We start from the raw sequence: 26680 nt of genomic DNA, 5'->3' as shown, positions 1-26680 counted from the left end.
TTCTCCTCAGGGCTTTTGCAACAACAGCAACAATAAGGGCGAAAGGATAAATATAATAAGTGCTGCTTTTAAAGTATTTGTAATGAAACCTCTGGGAGAACTCAATGCCAGTCTTATTGAAATAAGTTGATTCCAACGGCACACACTTGAAGCAGCTGTTTTTTTTTCTTTTCTTAGACAGCGTTAAGGTGGAGGGGGAAAATATTCTTTCAACACTGTTGCTGAATGTGTCAGTATTTGAGAGTCAGCACAGCAGTGCCCTGCTTGGAGAGAGAAATAATTGGATACACTGTGCAAAGGAATGCCTGTCAGTTATCCTATGTGCCGTAATGGATGTGATAATTCCTATGAATTGTGCATCTTAACACATTAGTCTACTCAGATGTGCGTTTATGTGCAAGACATTTCCTTTAATGAAAGGCAGCTACTTTTCTACTACTTCACACTGCAACTCAACAACTTTGCCTTTTAATTAATGCCTGGTCAATGTTGTGATTTGCACTGCTGTCATAAATGTTTCTATTATGCTAATTGAGCATGATTTCATGCCCCTAAGACACAGGTGTCAAACTCAAGGCCCGCCACGTCATTTTATGTGGCCCGCGAATCCGCCAGCAAACAAAAATAAAAATAAAAAAAAATAAAAATAATTAAGTTAGACTTGAAAATAAAAGTATCCCCATGGTCAAAATTATGAGATAGCATGTTGTCTGTGTACCGGCATTAAAACTATCACAACAAGTGGACAGGAGAGGCAACAGCCCGAAAAGTGTTTTCCAACGATTGAAAAAGATCGACAAATAATCCCAAAATGTCCACGAAGAGAAAAATTGATGCAGAGGGAAGAAAATGTAATGAAAGATGGGAAAGCGAATACATGTTTGTGCTTCAAGGAGAAAAACGGGTCTGTCTTCTGTGCTATGAGGCGTGTCGGTGATGAAGGATACAATTCACGTCGGCATTTTGACACCAAACACGGAGCTAAATTTTGCCTCCAAGAAAAACATCAAATTGTCCAAGAATTAAAAGGCAGACTGCAATCACAGCAGAATATATTTACACAGCTACAGCCCAGTGCATGCTGAAGGTATGTGAGCAGTGCTCCGACCAGATACAGACTTTTACAAATGTCAGTTTGTGAAGAAACACCATCGCAGACCGAGTTCATGAACTAGCAGCAATCTAACAACACAGCAGCTAAGAGACGAGCAGGTACTTGTGTTTCTAATGAACTGTTGATGAAAGCACAGACATCACGGATACATCATCTATCCATGTTCATCAGACCTGACTCTCAGTGAGGAGCTCTTGGATGAAGCTGCCATGCACAGGACGACGACAGGGAGGAACATTAGTGATGCAGAGAGGTGACACAAACAGCTTTGAACAAAGTTTTTGTAATAACTTGTGTTTGATATTTGTCTTTGTTATTTTCTTTAATAGTTTGATCTTTGATAGAGTCATGTGGGTTTCTTAACCCTCAATTAAAATGATTTATGTTATAATAACAGAAATGTGTTTAAATATCATTTTTCATTTATATAACTGCATGTACAATATGTTTACACTTGAATAAACAATAATCAAATGCAGAGAGAGTTATTTAACAATATGTCAGGGAGAAGTTAGTTATACAGTCTTACAGTTGCGACCGTGATGCTGATGTGGCCCAGAGTGGAAATGAGTTTGACACCCCTGCTCTAAGAGGACTGCAAAAGGACAGTGCAGGAAGTTTAATTGAGGTGGAAAATGACAGGTTGCAGTATTTTGATCCCAGTTGGTGAACCACCCTTTGCAGAGTTTTCCTAACTCGCTTCCTCTGAAGTTGTTTCAAGCCCCCATGGTGTTTCTCACTTTAGAGGGAGAAAAGAAGGAGACTGGCTGATAACATTTTTAATAAAGACGGAACAGGACCTTTGTGTGTGTGTGTGAGAGTGTACATTCTGTATAAGCTTCTGGCTCTTGTTTTACGAGAGACAAAAGATAAATGCACTGCAGTTCAAACCGTTTTCAAAAATGTAACTTTACTTCCATGGGGCTCACTGGGTAAAGAGGGTCGTCTGGGAACCGCACGGTCAACGGTTCGATCCCCGACTGGGACGTGTCGAAGTGTACCTGAGCAATACACTGAACCCCCGGCTCCCCGGGCGCCGATCAATGGCAGCCCACTGCTCCCTATATATACAGGGATGGGTCAAATTTCATGTTTGTGTATGACAATAAAAATGGTTTCTTCTTATGAGAGCAACTTTAAATTTTAATTGAATCAGCCTTCTCCTTCTTCCTGACACTTTGTAAGTGGATAGCGTCTTTAATATCCACCTACATGTCAATAATACAAATTACAATAACCAGGGGTATTGAAGCAAAAATAAAGATACGGCCCCATAGGCTTTCAACATAGTTCTGATCGCTCCTCAGTGACACTTCCTCACCTGAAAGTGCCCAGTGGCTTTCCATAGCTTGTCACATAAGGAAAGTACCCACAGCAGCGGCAGGACAGGAAGACACTAATAAGGTGACAAAATACAGAGCCAAGCATTTTCCAGGGGGAGAATGCTGCCACCATGATTTCATATGGAAAAGAAAATGAATGTGCCGTGCGACTGCAATCCTGAATCTCATCTGTCCCCTCAGAATTTTTCAATAGTTATTGCCACCAAAATTGTTGGATTTCTCCTGGCTTTTTAGAAGGAAAAAGAAGTCCTGTGATATGCTCTCTATTTGCGGCTAATGCATAATGATTCAGAAAAATGCTGGCACATTAACAGTCATCTTCTCATGTCCGATGGCTTTTTGCATTGGTTTATTTCAGGAAAGTGATGGAGAATTAGGATGCTCAGCTCTACAGAAAACTAAGTTACTGCTCATAAACGGTATACATAAACAAATAACCTACAAACTCATTGCGCATGGAAAGTAGATTCATACGGTCGACTAAAACATGCAAACATCCCATTACGAACGTGTGAAAGTAGATTTAAAGTCTAAATCCTCCCAGCCAATGTTAAAGCTGAAGTTATATATGCAAATATTTAATTGCTGCATCTTGATAACTGATGTCAATTAAGAAGCCCCGAGAGACGGGGTTGTTTTGAAACGTGTTCATTGGCACAGAAATGATGCAGATTCAAGTTGCAGATCCCTTTTCTGTCTATTGTCAGTCAGGGACCGCTCCCTTGTGCTAATGAACCTGTTTTCACAGGTACGCATCCACAGGAGAATCATTTCTAGAACTGCTCCTCTCATCAGCGCTTCATGGACTTCAACCCACAGCTGTCACTTTGAATCACAACAGTTACCAGCTTGGTAAAGAAAACCTAAACACTGCCCATAAATATATGATTCAGAGGAACCTGATACTAATAGATGTGCTATACATAGGGCGGCTTAGGAGAGAACCTCTTTAAAGGCTATCTGAAAGACCTCCACAGCCTACTGTACCATCCATGAGACATAAGCTAGTCTCAGATGGCCTAATCTCAAATCGGACAAGATCATTAGTTTTGCTTGAGCCCATATCACTCCATAGACTTAACTGTTATCTCACAAGGGACTCCCACCTGCAGTCCTGTGCATCCTTTTTTCACATTCCTTCTCCCTATAATGTCCCATCATCCTTTGCTTCACTGCTGCAGCATCTCTCTTTTCATCATCAGCTTTGTTCTCCCGTATTTTCATCCTCAATTCTCCACCAACTTTACACTCCTCGACTCACTCTTTCTGCTCCTCTCACTCTGCATTGGTTGTCTCTATCGTCACCCCCTCCGAGGTTTCACCCCCTCCTTCCTGCTCCTTTTCTACCCAGCCACTGTTTTCTCCTATTCTCTCTGCCTTGCTAAACAGACGCCCATATTATCCCCCTGTTTCTATCAGGGTAGCTAGCCTGTCAGCCCCAAGCCTTAGTTAATCACTCAGGCAGCAAGGCAGTCGAGCAGCTCTCTGCTAGCTCCCTGGACACTAATAGCAAGACAAGCAGAGAGTGAGAGCAGGGGGGCGGGGGGGGGGGGGACTCATTAGGAATACAGGTATTTAAGGAAATGGTCCATTTCAAATCAAAAGATAATTTGTCTCCTACTCAAGTAAAGGCTTTTTGTGAAACAGGCTGGAGTTACGTATATTTTAGGTCAGCTACAAATGTGAAGCGGTTGGGTTCTGCTGCTTGCTCTGCCGGGCTGTTGACATTATTATGTTGACATAATGTGAGTCTTGATAAATACTTCCTGTGTTCGGATGGCATATTTTATCCCCAAAAGAGAGGTTTGGTTTGCTACCCGGAGGCTTTTTTTATGCTGACTCCATGTTGCTGCCGTGCCAATGGGGCAAGACTCGATAAAGTTGAAATATGACCTCCATTTGCACAATGGCATTAGGTTGCTGTCAGGCCTCTCAGTTGATCAATGGCTTTCAACAAATACCTCATTTCCCATTTTGTGTTTGCATGGCTAAATCAATACCAGAACAAATAAAAGATTAATAAATAATAGTTAAATCAAACTAAGGTGAATGACGGTACTTTTTCTCTCGTAAGACACTGTGTTCACTCCTTGGAATGAATCAATAATAATTAGACAAGAAGTTGATGTGAGGAGTAACACCTTAACTGGGACAAATTGATTGATGTTTAGTGAGCCCATGTACCCTTAGAAAGAATAAATAACACACAGCCGGCAATCTCAGATAAATACTAGAGCTAGCGTGAAGGTACTGGTACCATGTGAAACTAGAAAAACCTATTGAAACCATTAGAGGCTAGCTTGTCGGCAAGGGGGCTGTATAACACTCCAAACTTAGGCATGCAGTTGTTTTTGAATATTCCTTCATACTGGAGGCTTGGAATATATACATACGGTATGACTGTAAACGTGAGACTCTTATGGATACGCCCAATTGTATTCATGTGTGATGAGGTTCGTCCTCAAAGTAGCCATTTAACAGACCAGTCCATTTTTATAAACATTAACTGACTGTATAAAATGACATGTTGTGACCTCTAGGATAATCACAGCCTCATGAAGCTTTACAACGACAAACTAAAGACCTAGAGTATTCTGAGGATGTATAGCTCTCCTCTGTATATTGACAATAAGGCTGTTTCTGGGCAGTTTCCACAACAGAAATCCTTGCCATCCAATCGCCAAAAATGCAATTCTTGCAGAAATCTCCAAACCATAGCATGATATTTTCTATGGTGTACTCAAGGACTTGCATTCCTAATGTGGTATTTGAGGTATTTTTGATAATTTCTTTTCATATTTGAGTGGTTAAAACAATTGTTAAATTCAGCAACAAATGGTACCAACCCAATAATTGCTGGAACAACTTACGATACCTAATAGAGTATGGGGAATGGGCATGCCCCCGTCATAATGTTCTGACTGTCGTTTGTCACTTGACTCACCTAAGGTTGTCACTTTCGCAGTCAAGTTAACCTCAACCACGCTCTTTCCTAAACTTAACTAAGTGGGTTTGTTGCCTATGTCTAACATCCTGTGAAGAGGAATTATTATTTTGAAAATACTTTATGCATGTAACAAGCGTATATTGACAGAATGTCACTGTCCCGAGCAAAACTGAGGGGCACAAAGATTGGCATGCTTTTTTAATAATTATTAATTTAACGCATTGGTGCGTGAATCAGTTGTGGCATATTCTGTTGACCTGCTATCTCCCAGTAAAGATCCACTGCTCCTCAACTCCAATTAAGGTACGGTTATATATTATATTCACGATGTGACGGAAACATATTTCAAGATTTTTAAACTGAAACAAAGTAATCACACCAAGTGAAATGGTTAGCACTTCATAATAACTACACACCATGAAGCATTAGTTAAGTATGAGTAAACACTTAATTCATCATTTATAAAGCATTGTTCCTACATTAATAATTCATTAGTATGCAGTCCATAACAGTTATAAATGTTTTATTCTTGATTAATAAGCCCGTCTATTATGTGCTTCATGATTATGTTTTCATACTTTAGAAATGATGGATTCCCCATTTGCAAATTAATTATATATTTTACAAACCAATTATTAAGGAGTTGTAGATGATTAATAAGATAATTTATAAAGTGTTAGTAAATGATTAATAATTTATTTAGATGTACATTATTCATGAATTGATATATATAATGGTTAGGGACTATGTTAATATATGCTTTATAAACGCATATTAATACTGCAATTCATGATTTATTAAGGTTCCCCATTATATATGAACAAACAATTATTTTGACATTAACTACTCGTGAGTAAAGGGGAGTTAGCCAGAGTAATCTTATGTTCATGCTCTATGGGCCCAAAAGCATCGATGCCTGAAGATTTTTTTCAGCATATGGGCAGCAAGCAACGTGGTCCCCTCTTCCACGCAATGTCAGTCAGGTGACCTCATGATGACATCTGTAAAGCAGCTGACTCAAGAGAAACTTGTCAGTCACTTGTGGCCATAGAGGGCAGTGCTCAGGAGTTTAAGTTACTTGCTTTAATGTGCGATACTACAGGTAAATTCATTGTTTTTTTCATGCACTGGTCAATACTGAGATTTTGGGTTATTTTGATATTTTACAATACAAGGCTCTCTCTCCACCTTCAAATCCCATCTGAAAACATACATGTTTAAATGGTTTCGATCTTCAATGGCTACAACCAAATTAAGTCTTGCATCGACTGATGACTGATTCATTTGATGATGTTTTGACTCATTGCTGCTTGGTTTTAAGTGTGCCTGTAAGGTGTCCTTGCATGCTTTGAAAGGCACCTGTAAATAAAATGCATTATTATTTTTCGTAATACCTACCTTTTCTCAAAATGAGATTTTTCTCATACTCTGAGCCAGAAATCTCCACTTAAGTAGCACACACCAAACTTTTCCAGTGTCATTCCTATCAATATTGTGTGGGATTTTGCTGAAGGGTTTGTTCATATAATTCATAGCCTTATTTATAGAATATTTTATTCCTTAAACTACAAAAAATAATTTTTGACGACATTTTTTGATTTACAGAGTGATAAAAACTCCCTCTGTAAATGTTCTTCTCTGATATCTCAACAAAATGAAAGAATAATTTCTAACCTGGCTTAATACAAAATTGTTGTTCTTGAAATGTATGCAAATGAGCACATGTTTGATACGATATTGCATTATTTGCATGTTTAAACTGAAAATTTAAGAAATTGTGTGAATCACCTGGAAGTTTCATGGGGATATCTATTAATTATAGATTTTACCCGAATTACCTGTAGTGTCTCCCTTGTAATAGAAGCAGTGTGTTACATTTAGGGGGATCTATTGGTAGAAATTTAATATAATATTAATAAGTATGTTTTGTTTTGGGTATACGTGTTTTAGTTTCCTTAGAATGAGCGACTTCATGGAGTCCACCGCCTATAATAGCCCAGAATGGACAAACCAAACACTGACTCTAGATTGGGCCATTCGCATTTTCACTTTTTTAGCGTGAGCCACCGTAATTCTACTGTGGGACATACATGCTTCTCACAGGAGAAGTTTCAGTTGGTTGCAATCTGCAACCTCACCGCTAGATGACGCCAAATCCTACACACTGCACCTTTAAGTGTCGTTACTTTGAATAAAACCAATACTTTAAAATATAATTACCTCAACATCAACTTGGATTGAATGCTTTTTTCACACCTTTACTTTTGACATTATAAGCTTGGATCTTGCTTTGATGCATAGGTGTTCCTGTTTTTGTGTCCATTGTCAATAAACAGTATTAACATGCTTTTCTACAGTGAGTATGACTTGCTGTACAAAAAAAGAAAACCGTTGTAGAGTTGGTACAGACTAGGTGGACCTGTCACCATGTTGACATCGCTGCTATTAGAGGAACATTCTCAGGTGCAGTGGCTGGCTGTCTCCAGTGTTTACCGAGAAGCATCATTAGCTATAGCGTCTCGCAGCCTTAAAATGTCAAATATCCACGGTAATGAACTGTGAGAGTGCACACTATTCCCAAACTTCCCTGCTGCAGCGCCCACATTAATCCAAATGCTCACACTCTGCAACTCCAGTCCCTCCACTCATTAACTGTGGCAGATATCAAGATAGGAATAATGAGAAAGTGCCCGCAAGTCAGGACATATATTAAAGAAATTGAAAGAGCACGAGAGTGCGAGCACGAGGGAGAATACATTCTGTCGTGAATGGGAAAATACCCGGGAGAGATTGCCCTGGCTTGGATGACAAACAGCATGCATTCATATTGTTTGGAGATGGTGACAGCTTCTTATTATAGTACCAGAAACATATACGAATGTACAACTTGTAAAGTCCACCAAAATGTATAATCAAGACCGTTTTTATAGAGAACAAGCGTAAAGAATGACGAACATTCAGTTGAAGACACTCCAGAGTTTCATGCAGCTGCACAAATAAATAAAACAAAAAACAGGCTTGGTTGGACGAGTGAAGGAGAAAATGCAAAAAAGTGGTCTGAATAACCGCCAGTTCCAGCTGTTGTAATAATAACAGAAATAATTCAGTTATAACAGAAATGTTCTTACGTATGTTTTATAAATGCATGTACAATATTTTTACACCTGAATAAACAATTAAATGCAGAGATATTTAAAATATGTTAGGGAGTAGTTACATTTATACAGTCTTACAGTTACAACCGGCCCTTGGAGACCAACTATAATGCTGATGTGGCTCAGGGTGAAAATGAGTTTGACACCCAGGGGCGTCGTTAGGCCTATTTTAGGGGGGCTGAAGCCCCCCTACAATGTTCTTCAGCCCCCCCAAATAATTTGCCATTAAAAAAGTAAATAAAATGTCATTAAATTAAACTATTGTTTCTCACATGGACAAGTTATTCATAACTCTAACATGCTACATATGTGCGTGCGTTCTGGTTTGTATGTTTTATCCCCCTTCAAATTACAATCCAACAGCCTATCGTCAGGTCCATTCTCCATCCATTGTGTGCGGTCCCTTTAAGAATTAGGATTTGGGAGTGATGCGGATATGAAAGCGAGTTTATCCGTCTTTCCTTCACAAGCGGGACAATTATTTCTCTCTTTATTTGAGAAAAGCTCATATTTGTGTTGTCAAATTGCACTGTGACCCTGACATTCTGTCTCTTGTGTTATCATATACTGAATGCAAGCAAAACTACAGAGCAAAATCACACTCTCTGATTGAACCAATCTATGAACTGTCTGAAACAATGGATATCCGCGGCCCCAAAAACAAATTTTGCGCACGCAAACATAACGCCCCCCCTTTATCTGAATCCTAGAAACGCCCCTGATTATTTATTTATATATATATATATATATATATATATATATATATATATATATATATATATATATATATATATATAGATATATATATATATATAGATATATATATATATATATATAGATATAGATATATATATAGATATATATATATATATATATATAGATATATATATAGATATATATATAGATATATATATATATATATATATATATATATATATATATATATATATATATATATATATATATATATATATATATATATATATATATATATATATATATATATATATATATATAGATATATATATATATATAGATATATATATATATATAGATATATATATATATATAGATATATATAGATATATATATATATATATATATATATATATATAGATATATATATATATATATATATATATTGTGACAGCCCCCGGGGTGGACAGGGGGTTTCACGACAACACTGACCAATAAACACAACCAGTCGGCAGATAAACGGTTCAAGTGAGGCTTTTACTGAAGGTAGAGAGTGGAAAGAGGTAGGATAGACACTCAAGCACACAATGTCCGCTTTCCAGAGGGAGGGTCGGTGTCCAATTCCACGGGTCGGTGCACAACGGGTATTCCTCAGACGGTCCAGGGCGCGGGCAGGAGCAGGGTAGTCGTACAGGCAGGGGTCGTGAGCCGGGCGGGTAGTCAGACGTTCCAGGGTGATCCAGGGGTAAGGCAGTCTTTTCCAAGGGGTTCGTTGATCAGGCTACTTCTTCTTCTTCTTCTACTCCTACTCTCTCCCGGTTTCCTGTTTCCTGGGCCCTTTTGTAGTCCCCTCCTCCTCCTCTGATAGGGTGTGGTCGCTCCCTCGTCTCTCCTCCTCAGGTGTGGCTTGTTGGGCTGATGGTGGTTTGGCGCTCTTTTCCATTCCCTGACATGGGGGCTCCGCCTCCATGTCATGCAATATCGTCCCTCTATCACTACCCCTCTGGGGTTGCCCCTCCGGCTGCCACATACCCCCCCCCTTAAATCCGACCTGGGGGGAGGACTGCTCCAGGAACCTAGGGCGTCCCGTCTTGACAGGGCGTCCGCGTTTCCATGAGCGGCCCCGGATCTGTGGACAACAGAGAAAGCATACGGCTGAAGGGATAAAAACCAGCGGGTGACCCTGGCGTTATTGTCTTTCGCTCTAGACATCCATACCAGGGGGGCGTGGTCCGTGACCAGGGTAAAGTGCCGTCCCAGCAGATAGTACTTCAATTCCCCCAGCGCCCATTTGATGGCCAAACATTCCTTCTCGACCGTGGCGTATCTGGTTTCTCTAGGTAATAGTTTTCTGCTTACGTATGTGATGGGGTGCTCCTCTCCATCCCTCAGCTGGGACAGGACGGCACCCACCCCGGTCTCGGAGGCATCCGTCTGTACCACCAACGGTTGGGTAAAGTCCGGGGTCACCAGCACTGGTTCGGAACAAAGGGCTTCCTTCAGCTTCTCGAAGGCGTCCTCGGTCTCTGCCGTCCAGACGATCCGATCTGGCAGCCGGTTTTTGGTTAGGTCCGTCAGGGGCGCTGCAAGGGCAGAGAACTGGGGAACAAAACGTCGGTAGTAGCTAGCTAGCCCAATGAATGCTCGTACCTGTTTCTTTGTGCGGGGGCGGGGCCACTCCCGGATCGCCTCGACTTTCCCTACCTGGGGCTTGACGCAGCCGCGGCCGATGGTGTACCCCAGGTAGTCAGCTTCCCGGAGGCCGAGGCGACATTTCTTGGGGTTGGCTGTCAGCCCCGCCCCTCGCAGAGCTTTCAGGACTGCTTCCAGTCTTTGGAGGTGAGCCCCCCATTCCTCCCCGTGTACGACGATGTCGTCCAGATAGGCTGCCGCGTATTCTCGATGGGGACGAAGTACCTGGTCCATCAGTCTCTGGTACGTGGGGGGGGCTCCGTGGAGACCGAACGGCAGCCTCTTATAGTGGTACAGGCCCATGGGAGTAGTGAAGGCCGTTTTTTCCCTGTCTTCGGGGGCCACTGCCACTTGCCAGTAGCCTTTAGTCAAGTCGAGGGTGGTTATGTATCTGGCCCTCCCGATGCGCTCTATCATTTCGTCCACCCTGGGCATCGGGTAGGCATCAAATTTTGAGATGGCGTTGAGCTGTCTAAAATCATTGCAGAATCTGACTGAGCCATCTGGTTTCGGAACCAACACTATAGGGCTGCACCACTCGCTAGTCGAGGGTTCGATGATGTCTGCCTCCAGCATACTCTGTACCTCTCGCTCTATCGCCCCCCGGCGGGCTTCGGGGATGCGGTACGGCCTTAGTTTTACCTTCTTCCCGGGCTCGGTGATTATCCGGTGTTGCACCAGTGTGGTGTATCCGGGGTCCGGGGAGAACACGTCTCGGAACCGATCCACCATTTCCCGGACGTCCTGCTTCTGCCGGGGGGTCAACTCTTCTCCCACGGGTACCTCGACTGGCTCTGTTTTTCCTGGGGGTGTAGAGAGAGAGAAACAGAGCATGGCATCCCTACTCACCCATTTCTTGAGAAGGTTAACATGATAAATCTTCGTTGGGTGCCTTCGACCTGGTTGCCTGACTCGGTAGTTTACCGGCCCCAATCTTTCCATCACTTCATACGGTCCCCTCCATCGGGCTAAAAACTTACATTCCGCCGTGGGCACCAGGACCAACACCCGATCCCCTGGGTTAAACACTCGGGGTTGTGTTCCCCGGTTGTACACGCGGGCTTGGGCCGCCTGTGCCTCGGCCATGTGTTCTCGGACTATGGGCCAGAGTGATGCCATCCTCACCCTCATCTCCTCGACGTGGTCCACCATGGTGCGGTAGGGGGAGGGTTGGTGTTCCCAGGCTTCCTTGGCCAGGTCGAGTAGTCCCCGGGGTCGGCGACCGTACAGGAGCTCGAAGGGTGAGAATCCTGTAGACGCCTGGGGCACCTCTCTGATGGAGAACATAAGGAATGGCAGCAGTTGGTCCCAATTCTTACCGTCCTGGTCCATGGTCTTTTTCAGCATTTTTTTTAGTGTCTGGTTGAATCTCTCTACTAGGCCGTCCGTTTGGGGGTGATACACCGACGTCCTCAGTTGTGTCACCTTCAGCATGCCACACAGGTCCTTCATGATCCTAGACATGAACGGGGTCCCTTGGTCGGTGAGAATCTCCTCCGGTATTCCGACCCTGGAAAACAACATCACCAGCTCCCTGGCTATGCCCTTGGTGGCCATAGAGCGTAGGGGGATGGCTTCGGGATACCGGGTGGCGTAATCAACAATAACCAGGATGTACCTGTGTCCCCTGTTGGTCTTGGGTAGTGGCCCCACTAGGTCCATCCCGATCCTGCTGAAGGGGACGGTGATGATCGGCAGGGGCACCAGCGGGTTTCTGTGATGGGGTTGTGGGGCCACTTGTTGACATTCGGGGCAGCTCCGGCAGTAATCTTCGACGGCCTTTTTTATTCCGGGCCAGTGGAACCTGGCCCTCACCCTTTCCAGGGTTTTCTCCACTCCTAGATGGGCACCTAGGAGATGGGAGTGGGCTAACTGTAGGACAGAGGGTATAAAAGGACGTGGCACCAGTAACAACCTGAGGGGGGCCCCGTCCCTCATTACTACCTGGTATAGGAGCCCGTTATATATGGAAAAATGTGTGGGAGGGAGGTCTCTTACCCCGTCCAGTGGTCGTCCGTCTACGGCGGCCACCTGCCGAAGGGCGTTGGCTAGGTTGGGGTCCTCCAACTGGGCCGTCCCAAACCTCCCTGTGAGGGGCCCGGGTAAGATGGGCTCCTCCGGGTCCTGGGGAAACAGCCCGGCCAGCTCCTCTTCGTCGAGGGAGGGGGTATCTGCTTCCTCGGGGATGGGCGGCGCCTCTCCTTCGGGCTCACTGGGGCTGGAGGGTCCGTCGTTCTCGATGGCTGTGGCATAGACGTCATCGGGGTTGGGTTGGGTGGCCTCCACCAACGCCCGGGCCACGGCACTGGCGACTCCTTCCGATAGGGGATCGGTGGAGATCTCCTCCCCCAGCCCACAGATGGCTTTTTTTTTGTACTTTCGGGGAGGGGTCGTACCTGGTTTCACCACCAGGCTGCGCCAAAGCTCCTGGAACACGGGCAGGTCTCGGCCGACGAGCACCTCTACGGGGAGTCCTTCCACGACTCCTGCAGTGCCGCTGTATCTACCCCTTGTCGTGTAGATCTCTAGGGCGGTGGTGGGGTATTCGCGGGTCTCCCCATGGATGCACGTGACCGCTCGGGTGCCTGTTAGGAGCGGGTACTGAGCATACGTGGGTCTCACCAATGTAATGGCGCTCCCGGAGTCCACCATCGCTGAGGCGTCGCGGCCGTTGACTTTGACAGGGGTGAGGGGCATGTGGTCCTCGTGAGTGGCCCAGCATCCGGTAATCAAGCCGCATGGGCGACTCCCCTCACTGGCCGTGGGCATGGGTGCGTCCTGGCGGTGAGGGCATTCCCAGGCGATGTGCCCGATCTCGCCGCAGTTGTAGCACCTCCTCTCTTCCTGTCCAAACGCCGGCCGACGTCGGGGAAAGCCTGGGGGGAAGGAGGGAGACACATATTTATTTTCCTCAGTTTTAATTTTTCCTTTGCGGGTGGGCCCCTCTAATGTCTGGTTTCTTCCCCCACGCACTAAAGCTTGTGCTGCTTGGTAACCCTCCATTATTTCCACCAGGTCCTCGATGTTGCGGGGGTTTCTCTGGCCTGCCAATTTTTTTGCCTCATACGGGAGTGATCTGATGTATTTGTCCATGACCACGCGATCGGTGGGCGACACCTCTGTTGGCTCTGCGTGTAGCCAGGCCGTCGTAATCCTTTTGATCTCATGCATCTGGGCTCGCGGAGACAGTGAGGCGTCATATGACCATTCATGAAATCGCTGTGCCTTTAAGAACAGCGTGACCCCGCATCGCTGTAACGCTTCCGCTTTCAAAACCCGGAAGTCAACTTTTCCAGCGCGCTCTAAGTCCTGATACGTTACTTGCGTTTCATTGATCAAAAAGGGGGCTATTAACTCTGCCCAGTGCTCTTCGGGCCATTTTTCCCGGAGTGCCGTTGTCTGGAATATTTGAAAAAAAACTTCAACATCGTCAGCTGCCGTTTGTTTGAGCATGAAGCGCGCTGGATTGGCTTTCTCCACGGTATGTTGCTCCTGTTGGTTTTGTAACATGCCCTTGATTTCGCTTTGCATGGCATCCGCGCGTTCTGTTTGCAATTCCATATATTTCTCCATTTGTATTTGCTGTTGGTATTGTTGTTGCTGCTGGGATTGGAGGATTTGCATTTGTACTTGCATGGCTTGTTCGTGGCGCTTTTGGGTTTCTTGGTTGCTAGCGATTAGCCCCGCTAGCAGCTCTTGAAATGGCACCGGGGTGGCCATGCTTACTGGGTCGGTTGGTCTATCGGTCAGCGTTGCCAGAACCGGGTTGTGCCCACATTCTCCACCAAATTGTGACAGCCCCCGGGGTGGACAGGGGGTTTCACGACAACACTGACCAATAAACACAACCAGTCGGCAGATAAACGGTTCAAGTGAGGCTTTTACTGAAGGTAGAGAGTGGAAAGAGGTAGGATAGACACTCAAGCACACAATGTCCGCTTTCCAGAGGGAGGGTCGGTGTCCAATTCCACGGGTCGGTGCACAACGGGTATTCCTCAGACGGTCCAGGGCGCGGGCAGGAGCAGGGTAGTCGTACAGGCAGGGGTCGTGAGCCGGGCGGGTAGTCAGACGTTCCAGGGTGATCCAGGGGTAAGGCAGTCTTTTCCAAGGGGTTCGTTGATCAGGCTACTTCTTCTTCTTCTTCTACTCCTACTCTCTCCCGGTTTCCTGTTTCCTGGGCCCTTTTGTAGTCCCCTCCTCCTCCTCTGATAGGGTGTGGTCGCTCCCTCGTCTCTCCTCCTCAGGTGTGGCTTGTTGGGCTGATGGTGGTTTGGCGCTCTTTTCCATTCCCTGACATGGGGGCTCCGCCTCCATGTCATGCAATATCGTCCCTCTATCACTACCCCTCTGGGGTTGCCCCTCCGGCTGCCACAATATAGATAGATAGATAGATAGATAGATAGATCTATGTCCATATATATATATATAGATAGATAGATAGATCTATGTCCATATATATATATATAGATAGATAGATAGATCTATGTCCATATATATATATATAGATAGATAGATAGATAGATCTATGTCCATATATATATATATAGATAGATAGATAGATCTATGTCCATATATATATATATATATAGATAGATAGATAGATCTATGTCCATATATATATATATATAGATAGATCTATGTCCATATATATATATATAGATAGATAGATAGATCTATGTCCATATATATATATATATATAGATAGATAGATAGATCTATGTCCATATATATATATATAGATAGATAGATAGATCTATGTCCATATATATATATATATAGATAGATAGATAGATCTATGTCCATATATATATATATATAGATAGATAGATCTATGTCCATATATATATATATAGATAGATAGATAGATCTATGTCCATATATATATATATAGATAGATAGATAGATCTATGTCCATATATAGATAGATAGATAGATAGATCTATGTCCATATATATATATATAGATAGATAGATAGATCTATGTCCATATATAGATAGATAGATCTATGTCCATATATAGATAGATAGATAGATCTATGTCCATATATAGATAGATAGATAGATCTATGTCCATATATATAGATAGATAGATCTATGTCCATATATATATATAGATAGATAGATAGATAGATCTATGTCCATATATATAGATAGATAGATAGATAGATAGATAGATAGATAGATAGATAGATAGATCTATGTCCATATATATAGATAGATAGATCTATGTCCATATAGATAGCTAGATAGATAGATAGATAGATAGATAGATAGATAGATAGATAGATAGATAGATAGATAGATAGATAGATAATGAAGTATTGCAAAACCCTTACTGGGCAGATATTGACTAAATATTGTTTTCCACTTCAGAGCATCACAATATATTGCAACTCATTGCACTGCACCATCAACATAATGTGTCATGCTGCCCATATTTGAAGAAATATGGCAACCAAATGACCAGGTTCCATCTGTGACTTGAATATTGAATAAGTCTACCTTGTGCAGCACATTTTAAAACAGACTATGTCCCCTTTTAGAAGACTTTGGATGTTAGTTTGACCAAGTAGACTCCAATGAAAGTTTCCCCTGAATCAATGAAACAGAGTTTTATATTATTCTTCCCTCTGGCTATGAAGTCACATGTAGCTGAACTATGGGCCTTCTTTATGACTTATGTTTAGGAAATCAAATAAAGAATTAAATGAAATGCCTCTGTGACATATCAGGTTTTTTCTTGATCCCATTCCCACCACTTTTTTAAAATAGGAACAAAAATGAAATCACTTGCAATCACAGGCACCTTTCCTACAGCTTTTAAAACAACTTAGATTGTTCTGTCATCTCCAACTACAGACCAGTCTCCAACCTGCCTTTTCTGAATAAGTTTTCAAACTTCTTCTGCAACAACTCTGTGTTTGAGAAATTACATTCAGGTTTCAGGGCCCAGCACAGTATGGAAACCTTTGTTACGTATTGTAACTCAAGAGTAGGCATAGTCTTCTTAGAGCTGAGGCCACTGAGTTCATCCTTCCACGCATGCACAAAGTCATGTCACAAAGTTCTTTTGCGCTCTTGTGACCTGCTAGGGCTTCCCTTGCATCTACATTTGTGACATATAACAGCCATGCAACAATAGTTCTGCTCCCAATTTAAACCTGCATTTTTTCAGCTGACATAGTTAGAGCCAGAGGGGGCCCCAGTTTAGAGCAGTGGTCCCCGACCACTGGGCCACGGACCGGTACCGGGCCTCACAGAAAAAATACATTTTATATTATTTCCGTTCTATTTTGAAAAATGACCGGATTCTCTCGCAATTTCATCCGCCTGTGCCTCTTGACACATGTCAAGACGCTTGTCTCGGTCACGTGATATGTTACCTCAAAAATTAAGCCCTCAAACGAGCGAAAAAGATGAACTTTTGGAGAGCTTCAAAGGCCCACTAAGGAGACAGAAGAAGAGCCTACAACTTCCAAGAAAATGAAAGATCAGCTGCTGGAGATTGCAAATGACTGTGGCCTTAAAAATATGTTTGAGACAACAACTCTGCTGGTGTTTTGGATTAAAATCAAGGCTGAATATCCTGAGATTGCCACTAAAGTATCGAAAACCCTGCTTCCATTTCCAACATCCTCTTTGTGAAGCGGGATGTTCTGCAGTGACGGCAATCAAAACAAAATGACGGAGTAGACTGGACATCAGGAACACACTTCGGGTGTCATTGTCTCCCATGACCCCCAGATGGGACCGTCCCGTTGCAGAGAAACAAGCTCAGAGCTCCCACTGATTCAGCGTTATTGTGAGTTGCATTTTATTTGTTTTCATGCCAATCATATCATTTTATTTCGTCATGTTTTTCTGCCACACCTTGAAGGCCGGTCTGTGAAAATATTGTCTTACATGAAACTGGTCCGTGGTGCAAAAAAGGTTGGGGGACCAGATGGTACTTTGTCAAACGTCATGGATAGTCACACTATGCCATGTTGAATAAAGTCATAACAAAGTCAGTTTAGCATGTCGAAAAAAATCATAGTAAAATGCAAATTGGGTTTCTTCCAATCAGAGCAGTGAAACGTGCTATGGAAACAAAAAATAATTCGTAGAAAGACGTATTATTTGTCTTAATAAGTATTATCCACCAAATAATTCAGTTCAAAACAGTTTTAATAATTAAGCGGACATTTTTAACACAAGAACCGGCCGCAGCGAGCGGTGAACAGCTGTTTGTGTGGCGTGTCTTCCGTCTCTTCCTGTTCCCTTCTCCTACATTCCCCTGGGTCCTAAGTCCTTAAGGTACAGCTTCTTATCACGGCTCCTCTCTTGGGCACAGATTATATCGGTGCATCTCCGGTCTGTCTTTGTTCATCCTGCATCGCTCTGTTCTGTTCTTTAATGTAACGTTACTGGAGCGACGGAGCCTCTCCCAGCTGTTAGCAGACTGTTGTTAGCGAGCTTTACCCAGCATGCAGTGAAATTTTATAAATGTACAATTATTAGTGCTACAAATTGTTTATCTGTCACAAACTGTTGTGGTGTTTTGCCCTGTTAAAGGGCGTTAGTTGTGGGTTGTTAATTGTTGTGACCATGACTAGGGTTCCCTCTCAATACAGCTGATACAACTAGCTCCGACCGTAATGCTCCAAGCAGCGAACAATATATATTGCTGCCTGTTGAAGAGCGACATAAGTTGTTTCGGCTGTGTGTTTCATATATGACGGTATAGAATAGAATATAATAGAAATGTACTTTATTCATCCCCAAGGGGAAATTTGTCTGTGGCAGCAGCAAACAGGGTTACACAATAAAATAAAATATTGGGAATGGAAAATGCACACTATATACACAATATAATAAAATAACAGAGCAGGACCTATTCAATTTAAGAAAACAAAATAAAAATGCACAGTATACACACTGAATAGAATTGTATTAAATTAACTCATAGGAAAAAATAAAAAACAAACAAAACAGTAGTGCACAAGATCACCAACAACAGTGTAGCAGTGCTATAGTCTTGTGTTTGACTTGGCCAGAGGTGATTTATTATACAGTGATATTGCAGAGGGCAGGAATGTTCTCCTGTATCTGTCCTTGTGACAGCAGAGCTGGATCAGTCTGTTGGAGAAAGTGCTCCGCTGTCCCTGCAGGAGGTGGTGGAGAGGGTGGTCCGGGTTATCCAATATGGATAATAGTTTCTTCAGTGTCCTCCTCTCCACCACCTCTTCCAGAAAGTCTTGTTTGCAGCCAATGATGGAGCCAGCCAATGATGGAGCCGGCCTCCATCATCATCTTGAAAAATTCATATCGTAGGGGAAATTAAAAATCGGTTGAACCGGTATACCGCCCAGCCCTACAAGGAACACAATTGAAATGTAGGTAACTTTGGATCTGAAATGCACATTTGCACTTCCTCAATGACTTTGACCCGTATCCATTAAAATGGCACCTTTGTGGCAAAAAAATGATGTAATTTTGGTTGCCATTTGCAGGGGTAGGATTTTTCAGAGCTAACACACTCGTATGAGGTTATGGTCCTTTGACAGCTTGGCTCGCATGTGGCTTCAACATGTGTGAGGCATTTCTTTGACAGCTACACTACCCAGCCCTCTGGACACTAAAGACAAAGGCCAGACTTTGTTGAAAGCTCTAGCATGTGCCTTTGTTGTGTGAAGCCAAGCTCACGTGACGAGGACTTCAAATCAAAGCTGAGCATATGTTAAATGTCAGTGTTGTTCTGACTGGGCTAACAAATTATTGAAGATGTTGATTTACATCCAGACCCTGGGAATGTGATTAGTCTTTCAGGTGTTTCCCTAAAATGTGATAATCCTAAAATGTTCAAGACCTATATGATAGTCTGCTTTAGAGGACAACGCTTATACCCATAATCTGGAGTTGCAATACATAACTAACTAGCCAGATATTGTTTGGGCTTCGCCATCTGGTAGCTGTCGCTATTAGGTTAAGGGTGAAGCTGATGTAGTCTATACTGTGACCCCAAGTCAGCCTTGTTTGGAGAAAAAAGGGGATGAGTTATGTTACACTCATCACACAGCACTGCCACTGCAGAAGAGGTGCCGTTTAACATTGAATGAGTCAGGGATGACTCGCATAAATATCACAGATGGAAATGGATGACAGGGCAAGAAACCCAGGACTCCACAGCACAGATGTCTGTCACTGTCGGCGGTATGATGGCATCACAGCCAGTGATACGAATGCTGTTTTGAGCCACGCCTTGCAAGTGTCCTTTGTAGTCAACAAACAACTGCTGTGTCTGTCTCATGTCGACGGTGTGTACAACACACTGAGACAAACAAAAGATTGTTTTTGATTACGTGTGGGCAGAGATGGGCAGTATTTCTATTACTTGTATTTAAAATACATATTTCAATTACTTTGAGTATTTTATAATTTGTATTTGATAGGGCCCATAAAAAATCGAATGTAATTTGTAACAAAATACTTTAGAGTGGAGTAATTTTGTATTTAAAATACTCAACATACTTTCTCCACCAATCAAAAAACAGTTCACGAGTTCAGATCGTCAAGTTAAATATTTTATCTGAGTGTGACAGATATCAACTAGCTTGATGTATAATTTATGTCTGGGTCTGGCTACATAGCCTATTGTACATGGTGATGGTTATAATATCAATCTAGCAATTTATGCTAACATGCTAATTTATTTAATTTAAAAGACATATTATGAAAGTATTCTTAGTTTTATTATTTCATACATTCTACAGTTGGCCAGGTGGACAACATGTCTGTGACTGTTCTTCCTTTTTGTGGGGTTCACCAGAGCTTTGTGTACATTATATATAATTATATTATATAGCCCAAACCTGAATGCTCTGCTATACCAAATTGTGAGAAAACGGAAAATCCAGAAAAAAGTATTTCCTATATTTTAAATACAAAATACATGTAGGCCATTGTATTTTGTTACATTTTCTGGCACCAGTATTTTGTACACCATTTACCTGTGTAATATACTGTAGTAGAAGGGGCTAGTATCCTGGATAGTGCACACCACTGCAGGGGGTAGCCCTAACCCTCCCAAGTGCTCACGTTCAGCACGAGGCCCATAGTGCATCTGCGCCATGGGAGCTGCCATGGTTTCCCCACCAGCATAATGGTTATGCCATCATGTATGCTTTACTGACCGACACCAGTGGTCCTCCATTACATCTGTCAGAGGTGGATGTCATCTGAAAGGCCATCTATCTAGGGCACTGCAAATACCATGATAAGAAGACTGAAATGTGCACAAACAATGTATGTTTGGGTTTCTGTTTATGCAGTCCAACTGATTGGAGATTGGATGTAAAACTGTTCTGCAGAAGTAGTTACTGGCATTCACAATCAGTGTATCTTTTCACACTGACAACTTATTACTTTTATCTCCACGACACTCATCTTCTGTGTCTCATGTGGCTGGAGATCGAGCAAAATGACTAATTTACATTCAGGACAGCGCTCAATCAGTTGGCTTGTTTTTGATCACCGTGCTGTCTTCTTTCTGATTTGCAGAGGAAATGTCTCCCTGAGAGTGGTTTCCATTGACAGTGAAACACGAGTTATTTGGCTGTAGACACATTTTAGAATTGCTGATATTCACGAATATTTACCAATGCCCTCATTTGTTGCACTGACACTGTGTGAGTTTGTGAATATAAGCATTTGTTTTGTGATTTTATGTGGAGTAATGAACAGACTTTTAGAAAGTCACTGTGTGCTCACCTGTGCTTTCTCCTGCTCCAAGATTGCTGCATCCCATGGACAGATGCCCCATAACGCAATTGCAAGTCAGGCAGCATCCACCACATAACTCATTCCATGAGAAGTCAGACTAAACGTATGGAAGTTTCAAGATGTTAAATGACAGCAGTGGTGAAGGTGAGTTTGGAGGTGCAGAAGAAGCAAGAAACAGAACATACAGTAACCCTCTGTAGGGGTTTTGGAAGAAGGTTAATTACTGATTAGGGCTAGGTGGGAGTGGAAATTGCTTCTGCTCTACGTTAATGTTCCAGTCTGTGCAGATGGTAAAATCCTAAAATAAAGGGCCTTTCATATTTGAATGTAACCTCTTTTTTTAATTGCCAAAACATTAGATGTCTAAACCTGATTTTTAATATACCTTTAATATATACAGTACCTGGCTGTTTTCCCTAAACCAGTTTACATAAGGATGGTAGAGCCCAAATCATCCATGTGTTAAAGAGGACTGTTATTAATAATAAAATAATTGCAAGAAGAACATTTGCATTATTTACTTAATGTAATGTTAATACATGAGGCCTGTTAATTATTTGGAATTAACTTTGGGAAGGCATTCTTTTCTGCATGTCATTTCAAACACCAAGAGAATATTGCATTCAACCAATTTTCCTTTTCATCCTCAAATCAGTGGATTGACTGAAATCATTTTTTTGAACATTCCAAAACCTCAGAAAACGATGCATGTTTTCACGATAGTCTAAAACACTTGAAATTTTCCCATTAAATGCCACCACAGCCACGTTAGCCTCTCAGAGCTGAGCTGTAATGGGGAATCAGCTTTGATTGCTCCCTGGGCCTGGAGTGGAGCTGCAGACACACAGGGCAGCAGTGGGCAGGTGCAAGAAAAGGCCCTGATAATTGGCTGGCTAGTGTGGCCGGGCCTCCGGTGGGGCTGGGCCGTAACTCCTGAGGAAGACACACAAAATGAGCAACTCCATCAAAAATTGAGGTTGGCAACCTCCATGCACGTCTGGCCGATTTTTCAAATGAGCATTTCTCAGCCCTGAAGGAAACCACGGCACTCCTGCTATCACAAGCAATTGGAATAGAAATGGACACAAAACACTTTTTTTCAGCTGGCATGCATGAGTAGGTTGGGCAAGAGAGCAAGCTGCAATGTTCAAAGCGTGGCTGATAGGAGTGCAGGAACTGAAAGAGACGTTTTATTTCCTATGAAATGAGGCGAGTATATTTTTGGTTCTGTAGTTTTTCTGTTAAGCCTCGCATTTCCTTTTCCTGTTCTTTAAACAATGAAAAGAGATCATAGAAATGGGCTTTGAGTCCTAATAAATCAGTAAGGGCTGCTGTGTGTCCTGCTCCCACTGACTGAGCTTTGAAAGCCCAGAGCAGAAATAGCTCAATTTTCACATCAGAGATTCTAAACCTCTTTTTTGATAGATGCAACTAGACAAGTATGCTATCAGGTTCCTTTAATCCAAAGCATTGATAATTTATCAGGGTGGACATTGTTTTTCAGTTGCATGAAATGCATGAAATGCAATTTATTCTTTAACTTGCCTTATATGACACATAACATGTGAATGTAATTTAAGGTGGGATTTGATGAAATTGTTCAGAGATTTAAATTGATTGATCAAAAGTGGTTGTTATTGTGGGCAGGGACACTTTCACCCACACCTGGCTCACCTGCACTGGGAACAATTCCAAGCCATGAAAGTTATTCATGAGCAACTACAGCTACTAGCTAAGCAGAAGTAGTTCCCTCGTCGGTCGGTATCCCTTTTGATTCGATTACATTTATGTTGCTGTGTTTGTTCCCACTAGGCAAATGCAAGTCAACACGCATGACTCACTCAGCCTTAAGCCCTGTTTTGGTCTCCACCAACTGGAACAAATCATTGAAGTGTCAGGCTCTAAAACCTAAACAATATGCTGAAAGATACTTTTCAGAGCAATGACCTCCTGTTTGCGGAATAAGACGACCGGAAAAAAATGGGCTTTCGTCAGAATGGGACATTTGCGGATTATTGGGCCATCAAAACAATGGGCAGTCCCCAATCCTCAGAGCCGTTTCCAAAGTTCACAGGGTTTCTAATATTATTCCCTTCCTTCTGGGGCTTTCCTTAAATCTGATGATTTGAAGAAAATGTGCTTGCCTTGGATCCAGATTGTACGCCACGCTTAAAAAGAACTTGGCAGTTGATTGAGGGAGAAATTTGCATTTAGCCGACCAAATCACTATTTTTATAGACCTGTTTCGCAATTACATATCCTCTGTGTTAATGTTACTTTCAGATGGAATTAGTTCTTTCTGTGCTCCGATGCTTGTAGTACATTAATTTAGTTTTATTGTCGCTAAATTAGATTCACTTGCCCCCTCTGGTAAGGAAGCATAATGATCATAAAACGTATAGCCCTAAACATTTGCTTCCAAAATATTCAGCTCAAGTACACTGTAGGTAGGCCACATGAATGTCAATAACTTTCAAAACGTCTTCGGCATCTTAGTTTTAGGCGTCTATTGTGATATGAACTGAATTACTCTCTCGTCTTCTCATTTCAGTTCTTCTAAAAGTCACAGGCTGCCTCTGCCCGTTTAGGACGCCGCGTCTTGCCGCCTACTTTCAGTTTCTATGGGAACGTTTGCTCCGAGGATCTGGCATTAAGATCATGATAATATTATCACCTTCACCCACCACTTTCTGTGCAGACGGCACATCCTTTAACATTATGTTTTAGTGCCACTATTAAGGCATTATGAGTTTGCGTGAGTGGTTTTTTTTTTCTGTTGGAGAAATGGCTGTGACTCTCTGGGTCACTTTGGGAATTGTGTTTGATTGCAGCTTGTGTGGTGAACTATGAAGTACATTTTCAAAGAGCCGCACAGATTGCTCTGTGGGGAACTGCAGCTAGGACTACGCTGAAGAGAGAACCAACTTAATGTTGAACAACAAAAGCAAAGCAGCACATGCTGATTGCGGAAATATGTGTCACAGAACATCTGCCCCTTGAGGAGGTAAATGCTGCTACTTGAAAGTTGTTAGCACATCATTATAAAAACTAGACCCACTGTTGGAGTTGTACTAAGATGTAGACAAAGTAAATACAAATGTTACATTGTAAAACAAAAGATAGTTAGATTCTCTGAATTAACTAATAACTAAGCGTAAATTGTACTAAAGATAGGCCAAAAGATAAATACATTTTTATCACTGCATGCCGACAATTTGTTTGGCATTCAAATCAAACTATCATCACATTTCAGTTTTTTTTTTTGCATCAATCTGTTTACACAAATTTCACTTTTTGCTCAGTGTTCCTTGCAACAGTTACTTCACTGAGGTAAATCCTTTGAGTGTCATATCAAATATAACATATCACATTAGAGTGTGAAACATAATGTTCAGCAGGACTTTGACCCAACAGCTTTAGGATTGATAACTGGAAGATCCTCGTATCTGCAAATATGAAAAATGTGGATTTTTTTGTTGTGAGAAATAAAGAGATCTAATGAAACATATGGAAAATTCACGAGTCACATTTATATTCAGAAAGATTTTCAGCGTTCAACTCATCTGGTTCTATTCAGTCAACACATTGGATGAATTGAAAGTTATTTATCACATGTTTTCCACCAGCTTTCAGTGCTTTTATGGCGAGTTGGTTGAATCTGAGAAATTCTGAAGACCAAAACCTTGGAACATGACGCATTTTTTTCCCCACAGTCTGAAAGACTTGAACTTCTCTCATCAAATGCCACCACTCTGCTAGCCTCTCAAAGTTGAGCTGTATTGGGGTATTCATTATTGGGGTTCATATCAGTGATTTTAATCTATTTTAATTCAATAAATGTATGTTATGCTGTTGTAGCATTGTGACATTTAATTATGAGCATGCCTTGTCTGTCTAATGGTTATATCTTTATAAGAAAATAATCACTTGAATAACCCAAAAAAAAAAGAACAAGTAATTTCAACCTTGCACCCTAGGGTAATAAAACTAACTGGTAATTTCAAGAAAAATCCATTCACATATTAGAGCCGTCTTCATCAGAATTTGAATTGAATGACACTGCTGTTAATTTCAATAAAAGAGAATAATATGTGGCTGCATAGCTAAAAGGTTCTGATTTCAAGTCAAGGCCAAGATTTAACTCCCCTAAGACAGAAACATCACTGAGCCATCAGTGAGCTCCTGAGTGATCGGTATGAGAGTTTAGAGAAGGTCCGAAGCAGCGATGAGTCAAAGATCTTTGCGGTACACAACGCGTTTGCCTTGATGACTATAAATACACTTTTAATGGATATTCCTTTGATTTAGTTACCACCTGCTCTGAGTTTAATGTCCCATGAACACTTTCAGAAATACCCAAATGTCCCATTTGTATGCCTCTTTATGCCAGTGACAGTTGTGGCCAGAGGCATTACGTTTATGGGTTGTCAGTCAGTCTATCCGTCCCATTTGCGTGAATGCGATATCTCAAGAACGACTGGAGGGATCTTTTTCTAAATTTGGCACAAATGTCCACTTGCACTCAATGATGAAGTAATTTGAATTTTGAAGTCAAAGATCAAGGTCAATGTGACATTGCAAAATTCCTTTTTGGCCATAACGCCACATATGTACATGCCAATTATGTCACACAAATGCCCAATACTATGAAATGATGAAGCTATGACAGTTTGGCAAGAAGTGGACATAAACTGTAACTTGACTGGTCGGCGGAGGCACACAGCCGCGAGGCGGTAATTGGTGATTGATGGTTGGATTATGATAGCTGCCTGAGCACGAATAAATTCAATTTAATCTTCCTCATTATTCCCACTTGGACCTGAGCGTTAATGAAAGTATCACATTTTTGGTGTGAATCCATATCAATATGCTGGCTTGCTCTGAGTTACATGGAGTCATAGAGCAAAACATTCTGCACAGACTTGTCTTTTGATTGTTGTAATGCATGGATCATTTCAAACCAAATCACTATG

The sequence above is a fragment of the Melanostigma gelatinosum genome (genome assembly GCF_949748355.1).
Source record: "Melanostigma gelatinosum genome assembly, chromosome: 4".
In the NCBI taxonomy this organism is placed as follows: Eukaryota; Metazoa; Chordata; class Actinopteri; order Perciformes; family Zoarcidae; genus Melanostigma; species Melanostigma gelatinosum.
This window is presented reverse-complemented; position numbering follows the sequence as displayed.